The sequence below is a fragment of the Tympanuchus pallidicinctus genome, unplaced genomic scaffold, assembly GCF_026119805.1.
Source record: "Tympanuchus pallidicinctus isolate F22 unplaced genomic scaffold, pur_lepc_1.0 scaffold1, whole genome shotgun sequence".
In the NCBI taxonomy this organism is placed as follows: Eukaryota; Metazoa; Chordata; class Aves; order Galliformes; family Phasianidae; genus Tympanuchus; species Tympanuchus pallidicinctus.
In genome coordinates, this window is record NW_026294618.1 from 65,802,547 (window position 1) to 65,828,467 (window position 25,921).

Consider the following 25,921-nt stretch of genomic DNA (forward strand, 5'->3'; position numbering starts at 1 on the left):
GCAGCACAGTTCCGCTGCAGATGGTCAGGCTGCACCAGCCGCTCACGTGCCACCCTGCTTGGGGGCCTTTCTTCCTGGTGCGAATCTGAGTGTCAGGTTGACTTGCAGGTCAGTATCTGTGAGTATAATTTCAGAGAGAACAATCAAATCTATTAGCTAAGGGTGGCAGAGCTGGGCCTTCTTGCAGCTGCAGCTCCAGAGCATGGCAGGCATTCAGAGCAAAATCTAATAGATAAAAGTCACAGGAGATTTTTTTTTCCCCTTTGATATAATCTGGCTGTAGAGAAATGTCATTTAAGAAAGAAAAGTTTCTGTATTTGATTTGTCACTATTTCTCTACTGTTCTTTCCTCTGTGATTGTGCATTTCCCATTTTCTCTCCTTCCTCTCTTGGAAGCCCACATTTTAGGTGTGTGACAGACGCTCTTGCTTAAACATTACTGATGGGTGTTTCAGCTTTATGAAGTTTCACTATGTAAACAAACATTCCTTCAACCCATTCAAGAACAATTCTCTGTAACCTTTAATAATGTATTTGCATTCACCAAGGAGTGGCAGAGGGCTAAAGCACTGGAGAAGACAGAAACCAATCTGCATCCTGTCCTCTGCACCTTGGTCCAGCGTCTTCCCAACAGAGCATGTGCTTGTGCTTCCCCCCCACCCCTCCAAAAAAAAAAAAACAAAACAGATGCAGTCTTGATGCTTCAAAAAGCTTCAGGGCAGTTCAAATGTGCCTTTCAATAGTGCATTAGCAGGCTTGTTAAGCAGGACTAGAGTGCTCAGCTTTTTTTATCATAGCGAATCCCTGACTGTTCAAAATGTTAGCATCGTAGTGTAGCAGCAAACCCTCCAGTGCCATAAACTGTCCAACACCATGCAATTGCTGACTGCCTGATAAAACAGGATCACTTGCAGTCATCTGGGGATGTAGCTGAAGGCAGGGCGGTGGCACTTCTCCAAGGCTGCCTTTCTGCTACTCTCCTCATTAGTCTCATTACTTGCATCCGCCTGCCTGCTGGCAGCATTGCTGTCCCATTGCTGTCCTGTGTCCCACAGAATCCCACAGCATTGTTGCCCTGAGCCCCAAGAGCATCTGTAGGTGACACTGAGACATCACTAGTGCCAGTAAGCACTGGGAGGCAGCAGGAAAAATCACTTGGCCTCAGGAGTGGCCTGCTGGCTGGGAGATGGATGCATAATTGGATGTCCCTTCATCAGGATGGAGTGAATTACTTTCTGGACACAACTCAATGTATGGACTACACTAACTAAAAGGGGAATGTAAGCCCTGATTCTCAAGTTCCTGCTCAAATGAAAAACAACACCTTATGGTGTGAAACATTTTACAGCAAAGACAGAGAAATTCATTTTGGAGTGTCCATATCGTACTTTCTCCCATATATTTTCACTTAACCCCCTCATGGAGCTCTGGAGGAGAGAGCCACCAGGTAGGCTGTATCCAGTGCAGATGTTTTGGATGGCTGTGAGTGGCACCCACAGCTATGGCCTTGGTGGCTTTCTCCTCTGGGCTGTTCTGGTGGAAAATACCCATGCCCAAGGACTGGGTGAGAAGGAAAAGGCTCTGGCATGGGGGGTCAGTTACAACTGAACATCTCAGATGTTTTGTGTCTGCCCGTGGGCAGAAATGGCTCCGTAGACTTTCAGCAGTGAGAGCATTAGGATCTCCTTGAGATCTTCCAGGATTAGCTGGCAATGGAGTAGGGGTTTGCAGACATCAGGTCTTGTAACACTGGTTACCTTCAATATCCACTGGGGACTGTGGATTTAGGAATTTCTTCTCCTTGCTTTTAGCTTCTGTGTAGGAAGCAAATTCCAGCCATTAACGAATTAAAAACTGTAAACCACTACAAAGTAAATAGGTTATCTCCATGTCCTCCATGTCTTCAATTCTTTGGGTGATATGGGAAAACAGGAAAGCTGGAAAACACCTGTGGTTAGAGTTCAGGGGAAGCCTCGTAGGGAACGATGCTGGCTACAGTCTGGCCCAGCCTTCAGACGTATTAATTATGTATAAACTAAGCTTCTTTGCGACAGTAAATGGAAGGATGAAGAGGGAATATGTGGACATGTGGAGTGAGTAAATGGTGCTGGTGGAGGCAGGATCTGTGTTTGGGGCAAGGAGACTGGAAAGAATTAGAAAAGGGGAAGCATCTTTGAGGAAAGCAGCCGCACTTATAAAAAAATAAAAAAGGAATAACTTAAAGAAACAGAAAACATAACATGTGTTTTGTTGTTTTATTTTAGCTGGATTACAGTTAGGCACTTTAACAACTTTATAAAAGCAGATCTTATTATCTGTGCCTTCCCTCTCCATAAAATGCAAATAATGCATTTTTGCTCACAGAGTAGTACAAAAACAAGCTCATTCATGTCTGGGAAGTACTTGTATGCTACATGGGAAGTATAGCAAAGATTATGAATATATAACTAAAGCTGTGGGCTTTCATTGTGGCATTTGGCATCTGCCCAAATGTGCAGTGCATCATGCAGAAGGGCTAACAGAGAAGGACATGAAAATGCAAGCCAGAATTTAATGAGTTCTGGAATCAGGAACATGAAACTCCTCAAAACTGGAAGTGGGAGAACACTGAACTCACAAGAAACACTGAGAGCGGCACATGTATGCTTAAACATATAGCAAAAAACAGCAAAGAAGGGAAATACTCAGAGATGTAGACCACAGAGTTCAAGAAATACGTATACCATTGAGAAATAAATCTATTTGGAGCAGAAATGACCACTGTTGATGACCAAGGAAATACAAAGAGCAATAAAGAGAGAAGAATATGAGACCTATAAATCAGCAGGGTCAGCTCTGCTGAAATTGGTACAAGAGCTTATTGTGGAAGAAGAATACAAGAAAATGATCTAAAAAAGACTGAGAAAGGAAAAGAAGATGGGAAAAGATGTGAACACAATAAAAGATTTTATAAATTTGGTATATAGGAAGTGAAAGGTCACTCAGAAAGACAGCCATCACCTTCCTGAGCAAGGGCAGGCTACCTTGACTAACAGGGGCTATTGCTGGAAAAGTGAATTACTACCCATACCTCAGTATTCACTGGGGAGAGGTAGAGAGTCTGTCACAGTTTCTATATATTTTCCAAGGACAGAAAATATACAATCATTAACTCTGAACACTACCTTGAAATCAAGCAATTAACTAAACATACCAAAATAAAGCACTTTACAAAAAGGAGGGTGTTCATTTCCCAAACTCATTTTTAAAAAGAGATGCCAGAGGAATAAAATCATCTAGCTATGGAAAAAGTACCTGGGCAATTAAAGGGGACTATGATTGCATTGCAAACTTTTAAAGGAGAAAAATGGGGAAGAAGCGCCTGTGAGTTCCAAAGAGCACACAAGACAGCTGATTAGCCTTATCAGAGAGATATAATTGGAAACCAATTATTGTACTTCATTAAAAAAAAAAAAAAAAAAAAAAAGAGGGAAGGGAAGAGAAGAGTTAAGAGGAAAAAAAATCAATTTTAACATTCTCAGATTTCGTAAGTACAGAGATTCATTGCACCATGAGATATTACTGTGTAAGATGAGAGGTCTGAGAATTGAGTCTGTAAATGCCTGGCTTGATTACAGAAGCCAGGTGGTGACAAAATAACACAGAAATTGTTGAGGGTAGAGGTAGGTAATGGAGTGACACACTGCTGTATTGAGCTCTCTTAGCAGTGAACAGCTGTCACTGGGAAGAAAGAAGTACAACCAAATGCAAAGAAGAGGAAGACTTTTGGAAGGAGAGAATGTTTACAATAGTGTTTGGAGCTTAACCTGAAAAAATATTAAGCTAGGATAAAGAAAGTCAAGGTAAAAGTGCTCTAAGAAGATAGCTAGGGCAAGTTGGATTGGAAGAATACCTGGGGATAGCAGCCAAGTTTCTGCTTGTGTTCCATTTTATGGTTCAGAGAATGAAAGAAGTAGGTGTGAACATTGCAACATCATATGCTTTGATGGAGTTCATGAACTTAACATGTGCATTTAAAATGTGCAAGGAGACACAGCTATCCAGGACACAAAGCTTGTTTCATGCTCAGTGAGCAATCAGCCTACAAGAAGAGCTAAGAAAAGGTCACAGCTCAGGCCCCGTCGCTCTGGGGGCCAAAGTACCCAGCAACATGACGGGTTTGGTTCCTGCTCCACACAGCATTCAGAGCTGTGAGAGAGGAGCTGGCTCTGTCTCACTTTCTTTGGAAAACTTCTCGCAACCTCCCATTATGAAGGTAATTAGAGCGTGCCGCTGAGATGGGGAAAAACTGAGTCCAAAGCTTGCTCTCTTCCTGAAAGATATTTCAGCCTACATCCCCCCTGTGTAATACCTTCTCAGATTAGGCTAGTTGCATTGCTCCTGTAATTGGTCCCAGGGCAGAATGAGAGCTGAGGAGGCTGCGTCCTGGTGCCTGGCCTGCTGCCATCTGAGGGGCAGGGCAGAGTCAACCTTTGGCTCTGACATCTTGTCCAAATGCTGAAATCTACACGGATACGACATTCACCTCCAGAACAAGAGAAGACATAGGGAGGTAAGGGAAGATGGGCAACCTTAACTGTCCCTGTTCACTGTAGGGGAATTGGACTAGATGACCTTCAGAGGTCCCTTCCAACTCCAAGAATTATATGGTTCTATGCATGTAGAGCTATAGCATGAGTTTCAAAAACAAAAGTGTTTAGGAACACGAAGGTAAGGAGAAAATGCTAAGTTTGTACTTATTGCAGTTGGTTATGCCAGCTGATGATATCTTTCCCTGATAAAGCTTAATCATGTCCTAAGCAAGGGAAATGCTTAGTTCTCCTGGTTAGAAAATGCAGATGACAGATGATGTTGGAGGACCTGAAGCTTAAAAAGGAAACAGTGAAGTAAATACAGACTTAATGTGTAAATGACAGTGAGTACACTTGAAAATGGAGGTAATGGAGAGCAGTTAGCACTGAAAGTATCAAGAATCATATTTGAGACTCCTGGTACCAACAGGAGGTAATGGTAACTTTTCTACAGCAACAGTGCCAAAAGGAGAGAAGGCTAATGGCTGGGGGATGACCTGAGCTGAACACCAAAAGCTTTGGTGTCTGTGGGGCAGTCTGGTCACTCAGCTGGACACTGGTGTTAAATGCTTGCAATGTGCTGCTGTGAATAGCTTGCTCTCACCAGGAAGAAATTCTTCTCTTAATGAATGAATTTTACCGTATTTGTGTCCCTGTGTATTTCAAATTGGTACTGCTAAGCTCATACAGCAAATGATTTGCAGACCAAGGTGCAAAAAGAAAATCACGAGGCACCAACTGTTGTGCCAATAATCCTCATGCATATTTCCTTGAATCTAGCCCAATAAAAAGTTGTGAAAATCTTTAACTCCCACTCATGGACAAGGTCAATAAGGGATCCTAACTTCTAACTGCTGCTGGCATTTACCTATCATTGATGCTATTAATTTTGCATGTTTGTGTGTAGATGGGGAGAAATGAAGTGATAACTTCTTGTTGGCATTCCTTGATAGCACCTCTTCTGTACATTTTAGACATTTCTATTCAAGTGCTTGTGCTTCCATCTGCAGACATGACTTTCTCTTATAGCAGACCTTTAGCCACCGTGAAATCTGGCATTAATGTGTCAGGTGCAAACGTGAGACCAGTCCTACACAAACCTTATTTTGAAGTAGGATTTGGTCTTGATGGACATAAATGGAAAAAGAGACCACATTCCTCAGTACTGAGGCAATTTTTGTTTCTGAGGGGCTGGGATTTGCCAATGTATTAATGCACCCTCAACTTACTGAAGAAATGTGTTACAAAATTCAACTCTATACCGTATTCTTTTTTTCTTTCTTTTTTTTTTTTTTGTTTTTTTTTTCTTTTCTCATTAATTTCAATCACAGAAAAAGAAAAGCCCAGCTGTGTTAATTGGTATGACTTCCCTCAAGGGTATTGTGAAGCATGAAATTATTCCCTTCATTACTGACAATGCAGGGACACGAGTTTTCCCATGAGGACCTCTGTTGTCTGGTGATCTGGTGACCGTACAGAACGGTGATAGGATTAGGGAAATATTGATTTAAAATTAATAGTTTATCTAGGGACTGGAAGGTTGCAAGGAGAAAAGCTTAAAAATACTTTGAGGGTCTTGGAGGCAGTTAGGTCTCAGCCTGCTGAGACATCATTTGCCACCTCTTTGGTTTTCTTTTTAAAGGACAGCTGGGCTGATATTTAGTGTTTGAAACATCCACAAACAAGCAGAAAACCAAATCAGTGTAAAACTGGCCAGATTCATTTCTCCTTTTTTTTTTTATTTTTTTATTTTTTTTTTATTTTTTGCGAGTCAGAATTTCATTTCCCTAAAGCTTGGGGAGAACTCAGACACGAGATCCCAGGCTGGCCCACACATTTCCAGCTGGTGGCAGGGCCATGGCCAACAAGGTTTGCCCTCTGCTGCAGTAGGTAGCCAGCTGCCTGCCAGGCAAACACCAAGCTCCTGTCATTCCAGTGTAGGTGAATAGCTGAGGAAGGAGAAAAGAAATAATCCCCTTCTTTTTGTTTCTAATCTGCTGAGCAAGCAAAAAGGCATCTATTGCTACTTCTGCTGCATTTGCAACATTTTCTTTAGCAAAGGTTTTTTTATGGAAACAAGGCTGCCTGTGTGTGGAGGAAGCAAACCTCCTGACAGCTATGTCATTTCCTTTCCGTCTGTGTACCACCTCCACTTGTCTTAGGGAACATCTGGCTGCAAAGGAGCAGGGACATTTCTGCCAGCCTCTGATCTTTTCTTAGCTGGTACCAGATGGTACCATCAGGTCTTTATTGCAGATTAAAATTTGCTGGACTGACATGCATGCGTTTGGGTATTGTTCCTTCTATGCTCTGGACAGACTTTACTGGTTTGGTGATCTCTTCCCTTACTGCTGAAGAGTAGATCCAAGCCAGCAGTGACCCTCGCTGCATGAGTGTGATCATTAATACTGAGCAGTGTCAGACACACAGATTGTTCCATCTTTTGAGCAGTCTCTCTGCTGAGGATTAGTCATCAAAAATAATCAGGAAAATGCATTACAGATGAAGGCTATGGCACTAGAGATAACCTTGCCATTAAAGGTCCCATAATGCAAGCACATTGCTCTCTCAGAAATGGAAACGAGGATAACATGTCTGTTAACTAAATCAATAGTGATCAATGCAGTGACAATAACTCAAGAAATGGATGCATTAAACAGAGAGTAAGAACCAATATGTTCCCATGCTGAACCATTGCTCTGCAATTAGAGATGCTGAAGGGACACAAACCATATTACTAATAATGATTGAAATCACTAGCAAAAAATTGAAATAGAAAATAATTACAGGTTTTTGTTTTAATTACATTGTATGTCAAAAACAGATCTTGGTTGGGAGAGGATGGGTACAGAGATGAAGTAGCTTTATGATCCAGAGTGAAATCCCATTTTCTCCCTACAGTTACCCAGGAGTCACACAACCATCATAGAAGATGTGGCAGACTGGGCGGAAAAGTAGCACCAAGGAGCCAAGGACAACCTCATCATCTTCCCCAAGCTACTCTGTGATGGGGAGAGAGCTTTTCTGTTGCAGCTGAGTAAGGACCGAGAAAATGCATTTCATCCTTCTACCCACATGCTTTCAAAAAGGAAAGAAAAAAAGACTTAGGTTTAACAGGCCCGTTGGAAAGGTTGATGCAGTGGGGAGAATGATATCACACCAAGCTAACACGCACGTGAGGGAGCTAAAACCCCTGCTGGAAGAACTTGGGAGAGAGCAGGGGGGAAGGGGAAAATATGCAGCAAACTTGGCACCTGACAGATGCAGCTGTTGATGCTGTAGGTATCTTGTGCACAGTGCAAATGATAAAAGCAGAGCTGCATATGTCCCTACCCTAAGCTTACTGCATATGGCTCCTGCAATGATCTCTGGGAGATGTATAAAAACAGCCCAGGGGCTATAGACTAGTGGTTAAATACACTGATTTCATGACGTTATTAGGATTTTTCATTCATCAGAGAAGAACAGAATGTGATCCATAGTCACTGGGAGCCTGCATTTGAATTCTTCCATCCTATTAACATACCCATGATTGCTATTTTACTTTAAATGTCTTTGATCACTGCAGTGCACTTTCACACCATTCTCGAGAAGCTAATCACGACTATGGCAGAAATGATGCTGCAGTGATGGTGACCATTTCCCAGGAACACCGAATCCCTATGGCAGTATTGCTGCTTACGAGGATGCTTTCTGGAATATGTTCTTAGCAGCCCGTACTTTGGGCTAACTGTGAGCCAACATTTGATCATTGAGAGTCCCCACAACAAAACAGAAGAGGTAGAAGCAGAAAGATAGAAATTGGTTTCTGGAGATGCAACTGCGCATTTGAAGTACTTGCTCCACTGTCACAGAGCAAGTAGAAAAATCTTAGGAAAAGACACTTGAACCTTTTAAGCATCATCACTTGGCACTAATGACCTCTCATGCATATTTATGTACAGCACTTAGCTTGATAATAACCACTTGAAAGACATTTAATTCTTTGCTTAGGAATGAAGCTATGTGAAGTGTGACAAAAATGCTCCAAAGTCCAGATATTAAAATACAGAAACGGCCCTGGTATTTCCTGCACACTGGCCAAAACTTCCTTCTGGGAGTATATGGTTTAAGAATTTACATACTTCTTCATTAAGTATTTATGTATTTGCAAGCATATAGACATACATGCACACGAGAGGTAGTGCAATTAGGTAGATGCTGCAGGACTTCAACCAGGCTTTCCTGAAAGAATTTCAGACAGGTTCTGTGGCTTGGGTTGTTTTGTAAAACCTTTTTGTTGCACAGAACTTAATGTTATTCATCATGCACTGAAAGCAAAATCATATGACTACTATTTCCTAAGTAACATAATTATCTTATTGATTCTTATGGGGCAAAACACTAGTTTTATTGTTAATTAATACTGCCAAATCTGGTTATGCAATTCTGGATATAGGAAGTTTGGTTTGATGTGTGTTTAGGTGGAAAAAGTGTAAAAATAAATAACCGTTTTTTCCTTTTCAGATTGTGAGCATAGACATTCTTTTATGTGATCTCTGTTCCTAGCTACTACAGAAAAGTATGTGCTATAACTATTCATCAGCAGGAAAGAAATACAGATAATGAAACATAAAAATGTCCCATGAAAACTACATTTAATAAAGCTTTCAGTAGTTGAACAGAAATGTACCAGGCAAAGAAACAGTGTTCTGCTGTTTCAGAACCAAAGTAATTTTATGGAAAATGAAAAGAATACCTGCAATAATTTCAGGCACTCACCCTTTCATTCTTATTTTAAGAGGAAATATATCAGAAAATTCTTGCACAGAGGGCACATAAATAGTATTTTGTCTGTCCCACAGAAAAGACAGTATGAAAGATTCACTAGGCACTGGGACATAGAATGACTTCTTGATTCTTTTAGATCTTGGCCAGCGTTCTAACGAAATCTGAACCTGCTACATCTGCCATACTACACTGTTGATTAGTTTTCTATTTATTTACCAGGTCTAGAAGTGGAAAGCAATCTACTGCCAGTGAATTATTTGACTCCTGTGCTAAGCAGGCTGCATTCCAATCCTCTAATGTTGAAACTAGCATGAATCCAACTTTCATCTCATTGCCACGCCAAATTAGCACCCAGCAAATTCTGGATACAAAGACTTTTTTTTCTTTCCACTTTGGTTCGTAAAGTCCAACATTTCTTGGAAGTCAAGAAGTTGAAGCTAGGAAATTTTCTGCAGTATCTCTTTTTCCCCCTACTACAATGGAGTAAATATAAGATGCATATATATACTGAGATATGCTTATATTGAGAGAGGAACACAATTTTAAGCAGATTTTCTTCACTATGTAAACTAAAAAATAGTGATGTATACTCTTCAGGATTTTGAATAAAACACTATCCATTCCAAGAAAAACTCAAAATGCCTTAACAAAGTTTATGAGATGACTTTTGCACATGCTTTGCCATTTTCTATTTCTGTCTCTCCTTATTCTGCAACATATTGCAGCATCTAAACATGGCATTCTGTATGGGACTGACTTCTGTCTTGCAGTGTCAACAGAACCACGGGGTTGTGAAAGTATTAAAGAAAGACAGACAGAAATAGAAAAGAAATTGACTAGAAACTAAACCATGAATCCTTGCATAATGCAGTGCAGGAACTACAGTGTGTTAGAGGTGATTATAAAAATACAGACCTATATCCAGACTTTGGATATGGGACCCTTGGACCCTTGAAATTTGGGATTTTTCTAAAATCTAGATATGAAATTCAAAGAATGTGAATTTGGGACCAGTCTTGTCCAAAACAAGCCACTATTATGCAATGAGCAAGTGAAAAACTATACTGAACTTCAGCAAAGTAATGTCTAAGCTGTTCCCCTGCAATATTATTTGTAGAGCATCCTTAATAAAATCCTTCACATAAGCAAGGTGTTGATTTACAAGATAAATCAGAGAAGCACAATATACAATACTGGAGAGCAGTATACAAAACCTGGGTCTAAGAGCATGCTGGGAGTAGAGTTCACAAAAGGGCAGCTCCTTTCAAGGGAGAGCTAATAAATCTTTTTTTCCTAGACTGATTGATGTTTTTGGAAAAATGTTTTTGGATTTCAGGTCTGAATCAGAAGCACTGGGCTTTGAGTCAAGTACTGGTTGAAAACCAACCCATGGGAGCTGAACTGTACTGTGATCCTATCAGTGTCTGAAGAAAGAAGACGACAGACTAAGACAAGGGGGAATGATTTCAAACTAAAAGAGTAGAGATTTAGATTGGATATAAGGAAAAGTTTTTTTTTTTTATGATAAGGGTAGTGGAACAGGTTGTCCAGAGAAGTGGTGGAAGTCCTGTCCTTGCAGACATTCAAGGTCAGGCTGGACCAGGCTCTGAGCAACCAGATCTGGCTGTAGAGGTCCCTGGTGATTGCAGGAGAGTTGGACTAGATGACTTTCAGAGGTTCCTTCCAACTCAGATGATTCTATGATTCTGTAATTCTAATTGATTAGATGGCTTGGTTTTCTTAGGAAGAGCAACTTACCTAAAAAACTGGTAATTCTGAGTCTGGAAAAAATAAAATGGTCCAGCATATGTTTGATATCTCTAACTCAGACTCTGCAGGGACATGAATTCCTGAGTGCTCCCGGAACCTCCCTTCTTACTGCTCAGTGCTTCATCATGGTAGAAAAAAAAAAGGAAAGAAACTGAGTGAGTCAGAAAGAGTAATTTTCCAAATTTATTTAAGTTGTTTTCCAGGGTTTCTGGCACGTTCAAAAGGACTAAACAGTACTGCTTAACAGAGTTTGCCAGTAGGCAAATGTTGCATTTGCTATGGTTGGGTCTGAATTTTTGATAGTCAGGAACTGAAAGAGTACAAAGTAGAATTTAATCCTCTCTTCCAGTGTTGCTAGAGCTGAACGGACTGAATCAAGCAGCTGAGATTTAAGGTAAAAATCTGAAAGCTAAATTTACAATAGTGAAGTTCTGAAACATATAAGCACATCTTCTAATGATTAGGAATAAGTCCAAGAGTTTCAGAATGTACCTGGCCTGCAGTTTTTCCAACCAAATTAATTATCTGCATACACATAAGACACACTGCCAAAAAGACTTCTGCTTGGTATGAACTATTTGCAATCTTCCTGCAAGTTGCCAGAGCTGAATGTCAGCTGCAGCTCCCATTTGTTCGTGCCCAGTTGGGAAATTTTGATTCTATCCTGACTGTCCCCAAGTACTGAGTGAATGGTAAAGAATGTCCTCTTTCATTGACTTCTTCTGCCCAGCTGGGAGGGACAGGGAGCCCACCCTAAAAACAAGGCTGCTGTGATGCCCCTCTTGCTGACTGGGTTGTGTTCGTGTGCCTTATTTCATACTGTAGCATATAAAAGGAGTTTGTTTAACTCCCATATGCAACCAGCAGGTGTTTGTGACCATGGGAGTTGCATAATCAGTGAATGACAACATAAAATCTTTAAACCTGCAGAAAGAATTGAGAATTTCTGCAAATTTCTCTCTTGTCTGGCCACTCATTTTGATTGGTTATATGAAAAAAAAAAAAAAAGCCAGTTGTACATAAACCTCATCTGTTCTATGCAGCAGTATGTGTGTGGTTAGGAGGAGTATTTAAAGGGACAAGCGAGCAGTGTCACTGGATAAACAGAGGAACTGAATATGGGATCAAAATCCCTTTTAATGCACAAAGTGAGCTGCCATAACCGGAGATCATTCAACAATTTGAAAAATACTAGCAGAATAAATGGATCCTTTAAATCTAATGTACACCCTGGGGGAAAAATTATATATGTGTATATATATATAATATGTATATATATGTATATAATGTGTTATATATAATTTCTTAAATTATACCTCTGTTATACAAAATACACCTCTGCAGATGTTGCACTGAAATGAAATGCTTCTCTCCATACTCACTGGAGAAAGAACTATATTGAAGAGTGGAATGAGATGCTGAGTGTTAGGTACCATTGTATAACATGACAGACATATCTTACACTTGTTCTTCTGGTCTATGTTGCTCCCTAAAAGCCTCTGCATTTTATGAGGCCCGATGCAATTTTTTAGAGTTACAGAACAACCCTGGTGAAATCATGCTTTTGCTGTGAGATCTGAGCTGTTCTGAGGAATGGGAAAGAAGAAACAGAGGAGGAGAGGAATCACTGAGCTCTACTTTCCAGAGAATAATGCCTCTGGAAATAAGACGGTGTTAAAATCTCTGCATTTATCGTTAAGTGCTTAAAAGGTCCTTTACAGTTCAGGCAAGAATGATGCTTGCCCTGGCAAGCTTACGTACTAATTGAAACCTCTGTGTTTGTGTGTCAGCACAACACAGCAAAATGGAAAGCTGCATTGGCAACAGAAATACTCTAATGTTGCTCAAGTCAAAATAAAAACTTCATCTTGTTTGGCATCAGCCATGAGAAAAGGTGGATATTGCTGCAGGACAGGGAGACATTGGAAAAGAGAGGCTGGCACAGCTAAGGGGGAACAGCCTACTGGATAATTAGAGACGAGAGAAACTATGCAGGAAGCTTAGAAAGCCACGAGCTATGGGGTAAATTAAAGGAGACAGAGCAGACTGAGTAGATTTGATTGTCTGAATTACATGTGTGCAGCTGAGTAGCAGGTGAAAGGAATGAAGATGAGGTAGTAGTCTGAAAGGCTTTAAAGGGATCACCTGGAGGCCAAGGAGCAGGTGGAGGGCTGAGTTTTGGAGGGGAGGAAGCAAAATGAATCTTGAGAATGTGGGGGGAGGAAGGATGTACATTATCTGGAGGTAAGTATGGTTGTGTGAATGTTGGGGATAAGTGGAGCACTAAGAGAGAAAAACAAATGGAAGCTTGAATCATGACGTGTGCTGTAGGCCAGGAGCGGGAGCAGAAGCATTAGGAAGGGGAGGGGAAAAGGAGGAGAATGCCTCTTATAGGTGAGACAGCAAAGAATGTGAGCTTTAGTAGGCTGTTTGTTCAGTGTAACATACAAAAGTGTAGAAGATAGAGGGCTACTGCCACTACTAATGCTATGTCCTGATCAGAGTGCAGTATTCAATCTCATAGGGTTAAGAACTTGCTAGTACATGGCAATACGAGTGAAATGCTCAGCTGGGGAGCTATGGTTTAGTACAGACAGCATGATGGGGCAAAGCAGGAAGACCTTGGATCAGCGTGTGATTTAACATCAAGAAAAGAAACATTAAAATATAAAGAGGGTTAACTTTTCAGGGACAAATGGTTCCAGGAAGCTTTGGACATGCTGAGCTTTGAACTGTTCCAGTGAATGAATGCATTCTTAAGAGATCTGAAGTTACAAACTTTCTTTTTTGCAGCACAAGCTGTCAGGCCTCTCTGTTTATCGCCTCTTGCTGCAGCCACTCTGTCCCATTCACACCCACTGTCCTTTGCCACCACCCTCTGCATTCCACTTGAGTTTACTGTGTTGATTGCCTGAGTTCTTCACATTTCTCTACTCCCATGCTACATTTTTGCTGCTGTTAGGAGTGGGGTGCCCTTAAAGCTGTATTCTGTTCTCCTCCCTTGAGCTTCTGCCCCAGTGTGCATGGATGAATGTTTGCTCCCTCTTTTCTGGGAGTGATTTCTCTGTAGGTGCTCTGGTATCACCATGGAGCAGCTTACTGCTCCTCTTTATCTGCTCCTTGAGATTTGCTCTCCTTCCTCTTTGATGCATTGTGGTTTCTGATGAATAGGCGTATGTGCTGGCAGCAAGAAAAAAGGCCTACTTCCCATCTGTTAAGGCTTTCTCTGAAAGATGGTGAAATTCAGTGTCTTTTAAATTTTGGAAGAGCTGGCCAGTCTGGGGTGAGAAGGAACTTCTCTACATGCTGATCCTGGGGAATGTCCTCCAGTCATGTTATTTTTCATTTGGCTTTGAGAAATCTATTGATCAACAATGGATTTTCTTCCCTTCAATACTTTAGAAGGAGACACTAGCTTTGAGCATCACTGAAGTTGCAGCTCTTTTCTTCACCTCTCTCCCTCACCAAAGGTTGGCCTGATGTTTACTGTGTCCTGGTGGATTGAAAGGAAATGTGTGTATTCTAGAACCAAATCTGAGCTAAGAGGTTTCCAAGTAGGACATAATGTGACATCTGTCCTCCACTAAGTGCACAGGAAGAGCCTGGGAGGACCATTGGTTGTGATGTAGCTGTGGTTTTGTGACACAGCAGTTTGCGTAGTATAGTCAGTAAAACAACAACTTGAAAACACCTCAATTCCTATCTTTCATGTAAGTGATACTTATACGAAGCGTGCATGTATCTATGTGTACTGAATAATGTGTTTGTGTACTTTTAAATTCATGCTTTTAAACAGCTGTCATGTCAAGAAGTACAAAATGCTGAGTTGGAGATTCTGTTAATTTGCAGCTCACAATATTGTGAAGCTTTGTTGTGTTTTATGTTCGGTTTCCCACTGCTGTTCATTCTGGACTCTTATTTCACCATATTTAAGCATGTGATGCAACAGAGAAAATACTAAAGGTGAAACACCTGTCTGCCAACCTGAGGCAGTTTTGAAACCTGTCAAATACTGTTATTGGAGTTAAAAAGATCTTTTTTCTAAGCTTCTTTATAAGAGATATTGTAATTTTCCTCATGATTCTGGAAAATTAGGGGTGAAATCCTCACATCTGTGAATCAAAACATCTATTGACAGATTGAAATTTCCCTCTATGGGTTCATAAAGGCCATCTTTTTAGTTTAGCAAATAACTGTTTTTATAAACTAACTGCAGTGTAAACTCATTGCTGACTTCACACTTAATTTTGCTTATGGGTTACAAGAAACTGGGTAAATATAACAGGTTCCTTGACATTCTGTGACAGCAGAATAACTGAGGCTTTTCACTTCTACGCAGAGTATATCAGTGCCCGATAATACTCAGGAAAACATTTGGAGAAGATAGAACAGTGATGGTACAGATTCAGGTAAGTGTTTGCACAGGTTGTGTGAGTGTAGGACTATTCATTCTCCCATTCCTGGCTGGCAAGACTAGGATCTCAGAGTGTAGAGATCCATTCTACTGCCTGAGCCTTGTTCACAGACTAGTTAATGTGAGCTTTAGGGATTAGGTCACTAATATATTTCATTCATTGCTAGCTCTGGACACAGAACCTCCCTGCTACCCCTTCCTTTGCTGAGGGACATGTTGGATCCTCCTTTTGTCTAGCAGCTTTTGTTTGTTTTTAACTTTTGTCTTCACATCTGAAATATAACCAGGAAGATCTGGTTCAACATACAAATGCTCCGCATCAAAATCAGAACAGAAACCTGTCAGTGAAGAGGCACTAGAACTTCATTTTTGGTGATTCCAAGTAAATTTAGAAGGTTTTTATGGTGTAAAGGGTAAAAAAGGGAGTGTAAGTACTTCAGTGAATGAGTGCAGAAGCTTTACTTGGGATTTCTAAGAACACATGCATAGTTTGCTTCAAGATTACATAAGGTGGTAACCCAGCCAAGGTGGCTAAGCCAAGCACTGCACTGTTACCAGATAGCAGGCAATATAGGGGATACCGTTTTTGACCTTTCAGTTTCAGCTTAATGTTGAAGCAGAACAAATAAACCTTTAGATGTTGAGGCCTATCTTCAAATTTATTTTCTAATTCCCTGCTGAGATAGAAAGCATCTAACATGTTCTGTTGCTTGTGCAACTTCTGTGAACCAAGATACCAACACCCAGAAGCTCTGTCTCCAGTTGGAAGCCACTTATTGTAAAAACGAAGCCTTTATCCTGCTTGGCTGAAGTTAACAAGCTTGAAATTCAGCTATTTCTTTGAAAAGAATGGTCTGCTAATTGGTGTTGAGCCTTAAATATTTGAGCTTATTTGTTTTTCCTACTTTCCTACTATTATGCTTCGGAAACACTCCTGTTATTACAGTCTATGAAATCAGGCTTATCAAAAAGGAACTATTTATTGATATCTTGATTGATGTGTGTCTAATTAAGGTTGTGTTACTGCGCATATTTTATATTAAAGTAAATGCTTCTTGCAGTTTGACTTTAATCATGTTTGAAGGGCTTTAATAACTGCTTTCCTCTTTTTTTTTTTTTTTTTAAATTTATTTTCCTCGGGCTAAAGGAAGAAATACTTTTAGTTTGCAAAGTTGCATAATTTATAATCACCTGAAGGAATCCTAACACAAATTGTAGTTTGTATTCAATAGATTTGTTCCCAAAAATGCTGGCAGCTGGTAGTATACAGACATTTAGAATGGAGGCTCTGGGGAACCCAGACAGAGTCAGAAGTATTTGTGGACTCTAGTTCTGAAGTATGATGAGATAGATAGGTGCTTTTGACATTTGAGTCTCTCAACCAATTTTACTTAGGACTATAATTACTAGAAAGGAAAATGATTCACAGGTTTCTGAATTCCTGATTTTAAAGTTTCTAACTTACAACTGTGTCTGGTGGTGGTGTTGTGCAAGCTCCTTATTTGTGCAGATATTGTCCTTCACCATTTTTGTTACTGCCTTTCTTGCTTCATTTACAATTACCACTGTTGGAAGGAAATTCAGTTTCAAGTATGCAGTCATTAAAGCACTTGTCCTGTACTTATGTTCTGCTTTCCTTGTGCTGTCCCTCAGCTTGGTAGTTAACTTCATCCTTCATAGATTTTTCCGTGCAATAATTTAAATAAATATTATGCAACCTGATCTTAAAAGATAACTTGGGAGCAACAGATACTGGCTACCACAATTTTTCATTGTAAAACAGTCAGTTTTGAGTGATGTGTCATATATACCTATCTGAAAACATGCTCAGATTTTTGAGAATGGTCAAGCAAGTTTATCAAATTAATTGTTTCTGTGAAATAGCTGTAATGTGATAGATTATCTGAGCTTTACTGGCAGAGGAACACAGTAACATAGGGCTCTTTTGCGCAGTGTATTTTAGTATACTAATATATATTCACAATAGTACCATAAATCACAGAATGGCTTGGGTTGGAAGGGACTTCAAAGCCTGCCCAGTTCCAATCCCCCACTACGGGCAGAGCTGCCACCCACTAGATCAATCTGCTCAGGGCCCCATCCAGTCTGACTTTGAACATCTCCAGAGAAGGGGCATCCACAGATTCTCTGAGCAATGTGTTCCAGTGCCTCACCACCCTCTGAGTAAATAATTTTTTTCTAATATCTAGTCTAAATTTCCTCTCTTTTAGTTCAAAGCCATTTGTGTCACTACTCGTGTGGGAGCTAAATAATTTATTTCTTTTATCCAGATTTTTTAAATTTTAGTGTTTTGTTACTTTTCTCATTAAATCTCATTGGGGGATTGGACACGATGATCTCTGGAGGTCCCTTCCAACCCCTACAATTCTGTGATTCTGTGAAACTGTATAGAAACCTCAAATTGAAGTTCTGATACTGTGATACTACCCAAATAACATAAATAGATGATATTTTTTTACTAGAAACAATATAATTCAAGTAGATGTAGCTGATAACAAGAAAGAATAGTTATTCCCCACTAATGGGATATCTAGGGATAGAATAATCCCATGTTCAAACGCGAATGTCCATGCTAAAAAATTCAGCAGCATCAGGGGATGTGTCCAGGTGTGTGTGTCCCCAGGCTGCTCCAGCAGTTGAAAGCTTTTCCATCAATACCAACTAGCACTCTGCTAAAGGCTTGCCAGGCATTGCTTGGTAGTGCCCACCACTGTACTGGATGAAAGCTCTAGTAGGAAAATGGCCTTACTGTTGCACTTGGATCCTGCTTCTGTCTGCTTCATGTATTAGAATAGATGAAGCCAGGAAGTCCACACTAAAAGCTGACATGGAATATAGATACCTTTTGTCGCACTCCATTGCCTCATAAGACATTATTATTAAAATAATCCTGATAACATGACAGTGTTTAAAAACAAAACAACAACAACGAAAAACTCTACTTCAAATAAGCAGCACTTCTTTAGTTTTCACCTTTGAGGATGGTTATAATTCTTTGTGAAATTAAAGGAAGCAAAAGAACTGATTCAGAAAACCTTTCTGAAAAGATCCCAAATTAGATCATGTAATTAGTACATGAGCATTATAAGCACTGACATTTGGTGGAAATACATTTATGCAAACAAATTCAGTTCACATGGTTTAGGAACATTGAATGATCTTTAGGAAGGAATGATGCTTGAGGTTTATGTAAGCTTTTGTCGGATTTAATTCCTGATATTCACTAGTTCTTAAAACAAGATTTCTCACAAGTTACTGCAGAGTATCCCTAATGAGAAAATTATTAATGGTAATTGCTTAAAAATGGCAGAAATAGAATGCTGGTAAATGATTGTTTTGATGTAAGGAATGTATACTTAGAAATGGTACAGATCCCATAAGTAGTTTGTTCTGCATTTTTCCTTGCATAACCTTCCATGTTTCACCAGCAGTTTCTTTTGTCTTTCCAATACCATTTTATATTCATAAAGCTTGCAGATTTTGCTTGCAAAAATAACAGGTAAGAAAACAGTTATCCAACAGAAGTCTGTTCTGCCCCTGCCCCCTTGATGTGGAGAAACAGGAGAAAGCAGAGTAAGAAAAACACTCCTTGGAGAGAAAACTCTTCTAAATTTACTTTAATTTTGCTAAGTGGGCACTGTTGTTATTGAAAGCTGCTTGCCTAGAAGAACAACTGCTTTCAAGAGCTCTTGAGAGCATGTGAAGAAATCTGGAGTTGATTTGTGTAAGAGGGAGGAACAATCTGTTTCACTTCACCAGCATCGTGCAGTTTCGATGTTACAACATTCACTTGTTAGAAGAGCTCTGTACAAAAGCTAATGTTTCTTAATGGCTAGAGGTGGGCTGAGGTTCCTTCATAGATTAATTTCTAAATGTTGTGTGTCTGAAGATCACTTCTGGAAACCAGATTTGCAGAAGGTCAGTACTATGCCTATGAGTGTGAACTACAAATCTGAACATTACATACCACTTGAAGATGGGGAAAGGAGAGCCCACATCACCTGTTTTAACTTCAGAAAACATGTAGACCTGCTATGATATTATCAGATGATGAACAAACCTGCCTTTTTTTTTTTTTTTTTTTTTTTTTTTTTTTTTTAGTGAATGCCTTCAGAGAAATTTGTTTTAGTATTTTATGCTTAACCTCTAAATGCTTGGCTAGTTGTGATTCAGCTCTTTGGGCAGTACATCTGTTAGGAGCTCTGGGTCCATCCATCAGGAATGTACTTGTTTGAGTATAGAAAAAATTCTGACAACTTAAATTTTATGTGCTATACCCTTTGTTTAGACACCGTGCAGGAATGACATAAGGATGTATCTAAAACTCAAAACAAAACCCACCAATATCCCATCTAAAATCCTTTCAGTTCAGTGCCATCCACGGATGATATTTGGGATAATTCTACTAGATTAATTCAGAAACAGCTACACTTCTCACAGTTTAGGTCAAGTTGCTGATTGCACACTGTTATGATTCAGCTGTAGGAAATATTTTGGGGGGGAAATAATAAAAGGTAAATTTATGCAGGAATATATTTGGAAAAGTCCTGGTGTAAAAATCAAGCAGATCCAAGAAAGAACTTCATTGAAAACATGATTGCGCTACACTGCCTGCTGGTAATATGCATCAATACTGGAGTCAGCCTTAGGGAAAAGGAACATCACTCATTTTTAGTGTTTGCCACAATTGATAAATGTTTAGTGAACTTACCTGAAATTGTGTGTGTGTGTGCGTGCAAAATAGAGTAGAAAACACAAAGGATTGTGAAGGAAATGCTTTAGATATCAAGCAATTAAGGGAAGGTTTTTACTGATGTAAATTGTAACCAGTCTGGTAATCCTGATTTGGTACCTGGAAACAATCAACTCCACTACTTTTCTTTTTTTCTAAAAATTAGGATTTTGCATTGAGACCTGAGTTCTGAATCCGTTGTAGGATTCTCTGATTCAGAGAATTGAGGAAGGCAGTCCATCCCAGTTTACTCTTGAAGGAAAACTGAAGAGGAAAGGAGGCCTTGCCTTTAAGAACCCATGGTTAACTTGCATAATTGCTTTTGTACATTTTCATCTTCTGGAAGCAGAGGTTACTCTAATAGGTTATAAAACTGAGGATGCAAATGAGTTTTAGAGGAAGAAAATAGGTAGAATGTGAACTAGCTAACAAGTAGGCCTGAAGTCCTGTTGGTCTAGGCAAGACTTTCTGGTTCCTCACATTAGCCTCTTTCTAAATAAACTTCTGAGGGAGAGGCTTGTCTTCAGTGTCACTCTGCCAGACTGAGGTTTGACTGATGGAAATAGCTGTATAATGTCTACCTTGGGCTGAAATTCTTTCTAAATTTTTTATTTTCCAGTGAAAAATTGTTTCAGTCACCTGTTGAGTAGCACAGACAAAGCTGCCAAAAATAGTAAAGTCAGTGTTTGAAGCTCACATTAACAGCAACTTCAGAATAAATGAGATATGCATAACTTTATTGGATTTAATTACATGCAAAACTGAACAACTCTGATATGAAGTACAGTAAAAACATGAATATATTCATTAAGGCAATGTTTTATGAAATCCAGACATAGCTGCTCTGAAAGTAACGCCTCCCAGTTTATTATGCTGGTGGTATGGCAGTAGAGGTTGAACCTTCCTAGCAACATTGTTGTTTTGTTACTGTGTGACAGATGGCAGCAGATGGGCAATCTGACAAAAACGGTGTTTGTAGTGGAAGTGCCTACGAAGCAACAGCATAGTACTGAATTCCTCCATGTAGGAAAAACTGGCACCCATTGACACTCATTAATGCTTGCTGAATGTTTACAGAGTCCAAATGGTGGGTGTGAGCACGGTGAGGTGTTTCAGCCCCAAGAGGTGTTGTTTCAGCAGTGTCAATAGTGATGTGAGAGACAAGTCACATTCTGGACAGCCAAGCAGACTTTTGGAAGTGTGGCATGCAAGCTCTTGTTCACTGGTGATGAAAATCCCCAGTGAATGGTTCAGACTACTTTGAAAATTAGCATTTTGAAGGTGAGACTTTCCTCTGTCAATGTTGCTGTGCTCTTTGAATCTGTTGTATTTTTCCATGGAAGCAAATAGGAGGCCTTACTTTTGAAGCAACCTATGTATAAATACAAAAAACACAACCTAGACAGTGAAATACTATTGCACTTTAAGAGCTGAGAGTTAACATTCTGCAGTTGCTTCATTAAGTTCTTAAACGATAGCATGAAAGCACACTTTAAGATCTAATGTTCTAGTTCAAAATTATGCAAGAAAGCTACAGAATTCCTGCCCCACTTCTGTAAGCAGGGCCTGGTCTACCACAGCTGAGTGTGCACCCGAAGGGGAAAAAAAGGAAGCACAAAGTAGAGATGATTAAGGATTGAAAAGATGACTCATCTTGACAACGTGGTATTAAGAGAATTACATTCATATTTCAGTTTTAGCATTTTAATGCACTATTTTTTTTTTTCCATCTAAGACTAATTCTTCCACTCACAATTTTGAGCTCTCCATACTGAAAACAAATTCATTTCTAATATCTTGCTATACTCTCAGGATAGTCTAGGTATTTAATTTAATTAAAAAAAAAAAAAAGAAGTCTGCAGTTTAGTTTCCAGAAAACTCCTCAATCTTTCACAATATGTAAAACTCATAAATAATCCTATTCGCCAAAACGAAAGCAGAAAGTTTCATTTGATCACTCGACTTGTAACCCTACTTACTTACCTGTATCATGTTTAAAAAGCAAACAAACAAAAAAACCCACAAACACTAAAAACATGCTGATGTTGAAGAAAACTGTACAGTACTGAAGCCTTGCCTTTTCATTACTGGAGACACAAATCCAGTTAAGACTGTTTCAACAAGCTTTCATTTTTCAATTAACATGTTCTATTTCAAATTTATTCTCAGTTGAAATGAGTTACATTTGCAGCTGAGGAAAGCAAAGATTCAACTTTGTTCTTTTCTTTTGTGCTCAGCTGTACGATTTATTTTTCTCCTGGCAACAGATTTTAAATCTTTGCCTTAATTAATTTATTTTTTTTTTCATGGGAACTGTTTAGTAAGTGCTGACATTACAGTTGACAACGCTTTGTGTGTTTCCTCCTTTTGCCTGGTTTCTGTGTCTGTGTGTGCAGGCATGCATTCATTAACGTAATTCCTCAACATTCAACAAGAGTGTATCATAAACGAGAGGAAAAAAAGCTCATAAATATTTAGATCCTTGCCTACCTTCCAAAACTAAAGTGAAAAAGAGTATTTAGTGAGGACTGTGAGGACTTGGTTTGAGTTAATCTGCATATGAAGTGAAAGAGGGTACAAAAGGATGAAAAGGTGGTGGAAACGAGCATACAAACCCTGTAGTCTCCAGGGGGCTATTCATCTTGTTCTTGTCAATACAATCTCAGTCCTAGGGCTTGGCTGTTTTTCGCGCATGACCCAACAGACTAGCTTGGCTAAGGCAACGTTGCAAAGGATGTGTGTGCGCTTTCTTCTTAATTCTGTTCTGTCATGTAATTTTTCCAGAGGAGAGCAAAATACTTCATGTTCCAGAAGAACCTAGACAGATTTCTCCAAATGCATCTCTACTTGTTTGTCATTCACACTGACATGAGAACCTCCGAACCTCCTCTTCTTGGTAAAGTAATAGGTAGGTTGTATGAAAAGCCATTCTAGGCAATGTGACAATGAGAAACGGAAAGGTCACATTCTAGCTTAAAGCATGCTATATCTATTTGCATATACAGTCACACTGTTATAAAATTTGGACTTAATGCTGCATATATTTATACATACAATTCCACCAGCAAGTAACATTGAGGGAAAAAAAAAAAAAAAAAAAAAATTATAAATAAAATAATAGAATGCCAATAAAACTTTCTACTTTATTTTCGTAATATTTTGTACAGAGTCGCCTGTTTAGTCTGGAAGGCACCTCTTGAGATCATCTAGTCCAACTCCGTATAGGGAATTCTGCAGTTATTTTATGTGCTTTTATTTCGATTTAATTTCTTCATGAACTGAGATCAAATTGATTTTGAAGGATTGTGTCACTACGTACAATCACTGACAATTTGCAACTGTTATGCTTTGGTGTCTTTTTCAGCCAAACCAATACAAGGACCACTAAAGTCTGTAGTAAGACATGAATAATGATTTCACACAAAACAAAATTTTTTATCATGAAAAGCTAAATGGCAGCAGTGGGTTTTTTTTTTTTTTTTTTTTTTTCCTATTTAAAGTATAAAATAAGTAAATCTTTCTTCAGTTTCCATATTTATTATCTGAAGATAAAATACAAGAATTACATCAATACTATATGCAAAATTGGTCATTTAAATCATAACTTACTAGTAATGTTCACTTATCTTACTATATTACTAATCTACTATTTTGTACTTGTGATAATTAGTTATCAAATTAATCTTTATAATTCCATCTCTTAATTAAATTAAGCTGCTTTTTTTTTTTTTTTTTTTTTTTGTAGTGGCATTTAACAGACCTCCTGAGAAGCCTATTGTTGGAGCAACATAGCGAACATATTAACATAACATCTCAGGCATGAGCCTGAGCATACACTGCCTTGCTAATCACCTGTAGTCAGTTTGACACAGAGCTCCACCTACTTGGATAGGCATCTGACAAGGTACCAAGATCTATCTGTAGCCAGAGGGATAAAACTGAGTTCACCTCCAACCTGTAAGACAGGTGTGTACAAAATCGGAAAGGGGAAAAAAGATCAATTATACCTCTAATGAAAATCCGATGGATGACTATAGCCTACATGGGAGGCAAACCAATGTAGAGATGTATACATCTGAACTGACTTGCTAAAGGAAAAACATTTTCTGGTATGAACTTTGACCATGACTTTTGAAAAGCAAGTAGAAAATATCGAATTTCTAATTCGACGAATGCTTAAGTCCAGTAGTGCCACCTTTTCACCTTTAACAGATGTGGTTTGCAAGCTTCCTAAGTAACACAGACTGTCCAGACTATTCTAGAGTGAGTAGAAAGAAAGCTGCCTATTTTGGCGTACCTGATGCATGGTTTCATGCTGACTTTCTTAATCAAAACAAAATCATAAAAATTCAAGGGAATTTTTCCTGTCTTTCCTCATTTTCTTTAAGGTTGCTGCCACAACCTGTTTTTTAAGTGTATTGTCCCACCAACTAAATGTTTGTTAACAAAATGGTATTGCTATGTAAACTGGATAGTGGATTATGCCCTGTGGGATACTTCTAGCATTTCTCCAGCCTTCAAGCTGCTGAGGAAACAGTTCTTCAATAATATCAGGATATCAAAGTGAGGGCTAAGAACCTCAGAGAGAGAACTATCACATGTTCAGCAAAAGCAAAAGCAAAAATCACTATAACAACCTTTACATAATCAAAGTATGAAAGAAACACTCAAAAAATGAAAACTCTGAAACTTCCAGATACAATTTTAACAAATACAATATCATAAAAGATAATGTTAACACCTAGTGATCATCTTTATTTACAAACTACAAACAAATTCCATAACATAAAAGTGCCTATTTGAGAAAGGGGCCTTGATATCTCGAAGTTACAAGTAAAAAGTTGTAATGTATGTATGTGGAAACTTCTCATGTTCAGGATGAACAGGGACATCTACACTCATGAATTGGATCTGCACAAAGGTAAACTGAATATACAGAAAATCTGTTGTTTTTTCTCCTTGTATTTCAGTTAGAATCCGAGAGCAAGCACAAACCATGTCAAGCTAGAATCTGAGATTATTAGAATGGTAAACTGGGACTTATAATACACTAGTCTACAATTTCCAACAATGGTGGCACAAGCCTTGGGATGATTCCTGTATCTGTGAGGAAATCTTAAATCCATACAAGGTACAGTGGCACTGTTATACTTGGCCTCCATCCTAGCAACTTGAAGCACTTCCTTACAAAATGTTTCACGACTTCTGAAGAGTACAAACACATAAAAATAGACTATTGGGCATATTGTAACTACTAGCTGGTATATTCCTGAAAAGACCTCCTATGCTCAATAGTGGGTAGAAGCAACAAATGGGAGAGAGAGTAACCATCGGCACACAAAAGCCAGTTTAAACTTTCTGTAGTGGAAAGAAAAAAAATAAATCATAAAAATATGAGATTGAAAACCATTTCTCCTTTTTTTTTTTTTTTTTTTTTAATGCAATAGTAGCTATGTATAGATAAAGCAGACTGCAAGCTTCTGACCATACTGTAGCATGGAAGGATAACTGCCTTGCATGAGAAATCAGTGATGCTGTAGAACTGCACTCTGTCCCTTACTTTGGAGGAATGCTGTTGAAGCATCTAAGATTCATACTGCCTGCTCCCCTTCTTTCTTACTTCAGGTACGTCTCTTAATTTGT

General features: G+C 39.0%; 2 long non-coding RNA genes across 2 annotated transcripts; one reads left to right on the top strand and one right to left on the bottom strand.

The window, feature by feature from the left end:
• The first annotated feature begins 15,448 nt into the window (after positions 1-15,448).
• Positions 15,449-24,314, top strand: LOC128082118 (uncharacterized). Its single transcript, XR_008207559.1, has 3 exons — positions 15,449-15,520; positions 23,063-23,186; positions 24,024-24,314. It is a non-coding gene; the product is annotated as an uncharacterized LOC128082118 (long non-coding RNA).
• Positions 20,999-23,076, bottom strand: LOC128082125 (uncharacterized). The gene is made up of 2 exons (XR_008207560.1): positions 22,894-23,076; positions 20,999-21,676 (listed from the first exon to the last, which is right to left on the bottom strand). It is a non-coding gene; the product is annotated as an uncharacterized LOC128082125 (long non-coding RNA).
• Positions 24,315-25,921: the final 1,607 nt, after the last annotated feature.